Source organism: Amphiura filiformis, chromosome 19 (genome assembly GCF_039555335.1).
Source record: "Amphiura filiformis chromosome 19, Afil_fr2py, whole genome shotgun sequence".
NCBI lineage: Eukaryota > Metazoa > Echinodermata > Ophiuroidea > Amphilepidida > Amphiuridae > Amphiura > Amphiura filiformis.
This window is the reverse complement of record NC_092646.1, coordinates 8,730,893-8,738,044: the sequence shown is the minus strand read 5'-3', so window position 1 is coordinate 8,738,044 and position 7,152 is coordinate 8,730,893.

Genomic DNA, 7,152 nt, shown 5'->3' with positions numbered 1-7,152 from the left:
ATCTCCCACACAGGAGGGGTGTACATTTCCAAATGGAGTTACCCATTCTGGTAACTTCATTTGAAATTCACATTCCCCATGAAAGGTCATGTATGTCTTCCATAGGGGTGGATGGATTCAACTGGAATAGCCCAATTGGGTTGTGATTTTTCTCATGATAAATATCATGGTACAAAATGTAATTATGGTTTTGTTATAAAATAATGAGAAATGATTTCTAATTCTGTTTCAAGTTTTGGTGATTGCAAAATCTGTATTATCGCACAAATGTTATCCTTTGTAAGGGAACAAACCAAAAGATCGATGATGTCCTATTTTTAGTTTCATTAGAAGCTAGACTCCTTAAAGCTTCCTGCCTTGTGAAAAAGGGGGCTCCTTATTTTTTGTTCGAATAGAGCCTGGTAGTTAAACACATTTTATGTGTACAATTGAAATTTAAATGACTCTTAGCTCTTTAAAAGTGGCTCCTGGTTCACTAGATAATAGCCAGAAGCTATTTTTCCAAATGTGTGGCTCCTGATCCAGATCTGCTTATTTTGAGGCTTGATAATCTACTTGTTAAAATATAATCACATTTTTTGCCACATTCCCCCTTTATAATAGGAAAACAAGTTCCGTTTATAGGATGTGTTTGATCATTTGGTCTGTTCCCTAATTAACCACTGCCTGTCCATTGACTTAGGGTTGCAGGACTTCAGCATATTTAGAAGCAGACTAGTCAATAACCAAATGGTTGTGACTACAATTGATGACAATTAGAGGTCAATATTAGACAAAAAAACCCCATAATTGATGTACTAATAACTGGTAAATTCCACTTGTATACAGGGTCTTAGTTAGGATTTGACAATTGCCCATCATTTTCACTACAAATGCCTGTCCAAAATTTGACCCTGAAAATAAAAACCAGATATCTGTCCCTCATACCAAGTAGCTATTGTTATAGTATTGATTGATCTGGTCTTGTGTTGGTTCACAGAACTTATTAAAGTCTTATTTTTAGAATTTAGCATATGTCGTAGGCATTAATCTTACCTGTCCCAGGAGCAGACTGCCTGTCCAAAATGATGGGTGTATGGGTGGCTGAACCCCGGGTTGAAGCTCACCGGATTCAGTCAGTTCAAATAGCTATTGTACTGTGATAGCCTTGATTTATTTTTCTGATCTTGTTTCAGTTCACAGAATGTATGCATGTATTATTTTTGGAATTTAGCATATGTCACAGGCATTAATTTTCCCTGTGCCAGGAGCAAACTGACTGTCCAAAATGACAGGTGGACAGGTGACTAGCTAACACCCTTGTGGCATATAAACAGTTTATACAGGTGGTACACCAATTTCAACAGCATTGTGAGGGCTCATTACAACACTGCCTCATCTTTAATAGCTGCCCTGAGTAATGTCATTTATACACAACATCACTTAGGGCAGCTATGAGATAAGGCAATGTTGCATTGCACCTTATGTAGCCAATTGTTTTTCTCTATATTTTCTGTATTGGTTTTTGAAGAAATAATAGAAAAATAGTCGACCATCACCAGGTCATAGTCGACTACGTACATGATTAGTTGACTTAGTCATGCAACCCTATTCATATATGTCATGTGATGATTGCATATTGTAATTATGTTGTATGCATTGTAAATTCATATTAAAATATGTATGATTTTAAAACTCTAATGGAGTAGGATTATTCTTAAAGGTGGGTGACCCAATTGACAGCCTCATCCCCTGTTTAACCTCATCATTTTTATCAGTATCAAAAGAAATCCTCATATTTTTCTCATTACTCCATAAACTTAAGCACCTAAATACAAAAAGTGGTGAAAAGCAGTGTACCACACCACCACTGGGAAGTATGTACTATTCTATGGGGCACTTGTTATTCAAATAATCTAAACCATTCAATGAGCAATCTAACTCCAATCTGGGCCTCAACATAACAAACAGTTATGTAAGATAGAAAACAGACTAGACATAGCTGTGGTCTAAGACCACAAACACAGCCATGTTGTGACCCCTTAATGATATTTGACCCCAAAATATATGAAAACCCCATAGACATTGGCTAATGTTAATGCTTGTGTGCACATGGCATCACTTTGCTAGAAAGAAGAAGATCATCTAAGGCAAAAACAATACAAATTCAGACGTTTGGATTTTCGGTAATGTAGACCTTTTTTTGCGTAGAATTAGGCTTGGATGTAAAAAGTGGACTTTACCCTCCCCCTAAATGCAGATCATGCCGATATTAGCATATTCATGTAGCAACTTTCAAGAAAAAATGTATACCGTATTATATTTCACTTTGGACATTTAAAAATCTTATATTAATAATTATCACTCACCATTACTCCAAGGTAAGAAAAAGGCAGTAAAATTAGATGGGAGTGGTAATATTTTTATTTGGTCATTATCATCATCCTAAGCCATCGTCGACCCACTGCAGGGTGAAGGCCTCTCCAAGGTGACGACACTGATTTATTCCACGTCTTTCTCATCCAGGTTACATCAAGAAGTCTTGTAATTTCGTCTCTCCATGTCTTCCTGGGTGCCTAGTACCATTTCTAGGTATCCATTCTGTAACCAGTTTGGTCCATCAACCATCTGATGTTCTTAGCTAGGTGGCCAGCCCAAGACTACTTCTTTTGTTTCACAGTCTGGATGACATTGGTGATCTGTGTCATGCTTCTGATCCACTCATTTGTTTTTCTGTCTCTTTGTGATCCCTAGCATGCTCCTTTCCATACTGTGTTGAGCAACTCTCAACTTCTGCTCCATTCTCTGAGTCATGGCCCAAATTTCTGAGCCATATGTCATGGCTGAGAGGACACACTGGTTGTAGACTTTCTTTTTAAGACATAATGCATATTGCTCTGCATCAACTCGTTTCCAAATTTCCAAAAGCACCCCATCCTGCTCTTACTCTTCTTCTAAGTTCGTCAAAGTGGTTGTAGCTTATTTTGACCCAAGTACACATATTCCTCTACTTCTAGTGCTGTTTGGTGAATGTAGATTTGCTTCTAGATGACAAATCTGTTGAACATACTTTTGGTCTTGCTCATGTTGATCTTCAGCCCCACTTGGTTGGTTACTTCCATTGTTGAGGGCTTGCAGCATAATAGACTTCAGATCATCAGGGTTTTCTGCAAAGATTATAATATCATCTGCAAATCTCAGGTGGCTTATCCTCTCCCCATTGATGTTGATCCTTTCTTTTCACAGTCAAGCTTTTGTATGATGGCTTCCAGAGCTGTGTTGAAAAGTTTTGGTGACATGGTATCTCCCTGTCGAACCCCCGGTGAATATTGATTTTGTTGCTCTCAGAGTGTGGCCGGATGGTAGCTGTTCCTAATTTGCTGTATATATATGTCCTTGATTATGTTGACATATGTGCTCTCGAGTGATCAACCAGTGCCTGTAGTACAGCTGGATTTTCAACGCTGTCGAAAGCCTTCTCATAGTCTACGAAATAAAACACAATGGTTGCTGATATTCATTTGCTTTCTCTATGACCTGGTTAACTACTTGTAGGTGATCCGCTTCTAAACCCGGCTTGTTATCGGGGCTGGTTGAAGTCCAAGGTAGCAGTGAGCCTATTGGTGATGCTTTTGGTGAAAAGCTTATAAACATTGGATAGAAGACTGATTGGACGTTAGTTTCCTAGATCTGTGATGTTGCCTTTCTTATGAAGAAGGATGATAATGGCATTACTCCAATTGTCTGGTATTTTGCCTTCTCGAATACACTGTGTGATGAGATCAGCTAGCTTACTAATTACAACTTCACTTCCCTCCTTCAACACATTACGTCAGTATCTCATCCTCTCCCTTTCCTTTCTTCATATCCATAAGGGCAGATCTTAGTTCTTCTGCGTTGATGGGTGGTATATTGGGATGTTTGTGTGTTAAGTGTTAATGCTTGTTTTGTCTTTTTGTAGCTTCTGCCTGCTTCCAAGGTTTGCTGTATCTGTTTGACATTGTGTTCTCTTAGTTCTGCCTTCATTCGTTTCTTGATGGTTTTACACACTTCCGATTGTTAGTTTGCTGTTTCATTTCCCTCCTCTTCTTGAGAAGCTTTAGAGTGGTTTCTAAGTGTTTGTCTTCCTTCTCTTTCACATCCTTCCAGCTACTTCCCTGGCACAGCTATTGATTGTTTCTGCTATGGCTTTGGATTTTTCAGTAAGATCACACTCCTTCATTATATCTTCCAGTGCATCAAACTTGTTCTGTAGGGCTAATTGGAAGCTTGTCTAGGTTCAAATTGGCTTGGCTCTTTCCAGTTTCATGTTAATGCAGATCTTAGCTCTTGCTAATCTGTGATCACTCTCTGTGTTGAAATTGTTGAGAACAGATACATCTGTAGCAATGTGTTGCTTGTCTGAGAGGATGAAGTCAATTTCATTCTTGGTTGTGCCATTTGGACTTCGCCATATCCACTTCCGAGAGGGTTTCTTCTTAAAGATTCTAAATCATTTGTTGACAGCAATGTCTAGAAGTTTGTCTCCTTGGTCATTCCTTTCGCCAATGCAAAATTTGCCAACTACCTGCTCTCCAGCTCTCTGGATTCCCACCTTGGCATTAAAATCTCCCATTATGATTGTATGGTTTGCTTTGTCTTGGTTGAGAAGGCCATTGATTTCTTCATATACTTCATCAATATATATGTGAAAGGTTCAATGGTGTGTTGAAAGCTTCTCTGAGAAAGATATGGGAAGAACGTCCTCGTGATTGGGATAGGTATATCAATGCTCTACTTTTAGCGTACAGAGAAACCCCTCGTGCTAGTTCTGGGGTTTCTCCGTTTGATCTTTTGGATGGTCGATCTGTGAGAGGTCCTCTTGGTATGTTAAAGGAGTTCTGGACAGGTCAGATAGAAGAACCAGAAACAAAGACTACATTTGAGTATGTTCTGGATCTGCAGGATAGGTTGCAGAAAACATGCGATCTTGCTAGGGAAGAGATGAAGAAGTCTCGAGGTAAGTACAAGATGTACTATAGTTAGGGGAAAAAGTTCACTTTGGTGACCACTCTCTGGCTAGTAAGGTTTGACGATTGATTCAACTTCTATGGACCATTTAGAAAAAAAATAGCCACCATGTCCCTCGCGAAAATCCCGGCATTTTTCGCTAGAGGCCAAAATCAAAATGGCGGCCACCACCATTTTGAAAATTTAAGTTTTGAACCAGAGCACCTATAATCATGCGCAAAGACACTTTTTCGGATATGTCAGTACAAGGATTCCGATTCTGACATTAGTTTGACATTACGGCATCATTTTCACCCAGAAATCCAAGATGGTGGCCGGCACCATCTTGAAAAATTTAGTCAACAAGAGGACCTTAAATTGTGTACAAAGACACTTTTTTGGATAAGTCGACCACAAAGATTTCAAATTTGACATTACTTTGACATTACGAACTCATATTTACCCAGAAATCCAAGATGGTGGCCGCCGGCATATCTTGAAAAAAATAATTTTGAACCAGATTACCTAAAATCGTGTACAAAGACACTTTTTCCGGTAAGTCGACCCAAGAAATCCGAATCTGACATTAATTTGACGTTACAAAATAATTTTTGCCCAGAAATCCAAGATGGCCCCATTTGGTAGAAGCGTAAATGTGATTTTTGAATGAGAGCAGAAGCATAAGTGTGTCATTTCCGCCTTATCTGGGGTTCATGTCTCTTATATGGGGTTTCAACTGCCTTATCTTGGGTTTACATCCCTTATCTAGGGATAAGGCGCCTTATCTGTGGTTTAGACGGCCTTATCCTGGGTTTACGTTCCTTACCTGTGGCTAAGATGCCTTAACCTTAGCATATCGCAGTCTAAACCCAGATAAGGCATATAAACCCCAGATGATGCGCCGTAACCCCAGATAAGCGACGTAGACCCCAGATAAAGCAGTCTAAACCCCAAATAAGGCGCCTTAACCCTAAATAAGGAACATAAACCCCAGAAAAGGCATCTAAACCCCACATAAGGTGCCTTAACTCTAGATAAGGGTTGTTAACCCCAGATAAAGGTCGGAAACCTCAGATAAGGCATCTAAACCCAAGATAAGGTGCCTTAACCCCAGATAAGAGACGTAACCTCAGATATGGCAGTCTAAACCCCAGATAAGGCGCCGTCTGGGGTTTACTTCTCTTATATTAGGTTTATGTTCCTTATTTATGGTTAAGGCGCCTTATTTGGGGTTGGGACTGGTTTATCTGAGGTGTACGTCCCTTATCTGAGGTTACGGCGCCTTATCGGGGGTTTAAACTGTCATATCTGAGTTTACGTCTCTTATCTGGGGTTAAGGCGCCTTATCTTGGGTTTAGATGTCTTATCCGAGGTTTACGACCCTTATCTGGGATTAACGACCCGTATCTAGAGTTTGGGCACCTTATGTGGGGTTTAGATGCCTTATCTTAGGTTTATGTTCCTCATTTAGGGTTAAAGCGCCTTATTTGGGGTTGGACTGCTTTATCGACGGTCTACGTCTCTTATCTGGGGTTACGGCGCATTATCTGGGGTTTAGATGCCTTATCTGGGTTTAGACTGCGATATGCTAAGGTTAAGGCATCTTAGCCACAGGTAAGGAACGTAAACCCAGGATAAGGCCGTCTAAACCACAGGTAAGGCGCCTTATCCCTAGATAAGGGATGTAAACCCAAGATAAGGCAGTTTAAACCCCATATAAGGGACATGAACCCCAGATAAGGCGGAAATGACACATATATGCTTCTGCTTTCATTCAAAAATCACATTTACGCTCTACCAAATGGGGGCCATCTTGGATTTCTGGGCAAAAATTATTTTGTAACGTCAAATTAATGTCAGATTCGGATTTCTTGGGGTCGACTTACCGGAAAAAGTGTCTTTGTACACGATTTTAGGTACTCTGGTTCAAAACTTATTTTTTTCAAGATGGCCGGCGGCCACCATCTTGGATTTCTGGGTATATATGAGTTCGTAATGTCAAATTAATGTCAAATTTGAAATCCTTGTGGTCGACTTATCCAAAAAAGTGTCTTTGTACACAATTTAAGGCCCTCTTGTTGAAAACTAAATTTTTCAAGATGGTGTCGGCCACCATCTTGGATTTCTGGGTGAAAATGATGCCGTAATGTCAAACTAATGTCAGAATCGGAATCCTTGTACTCG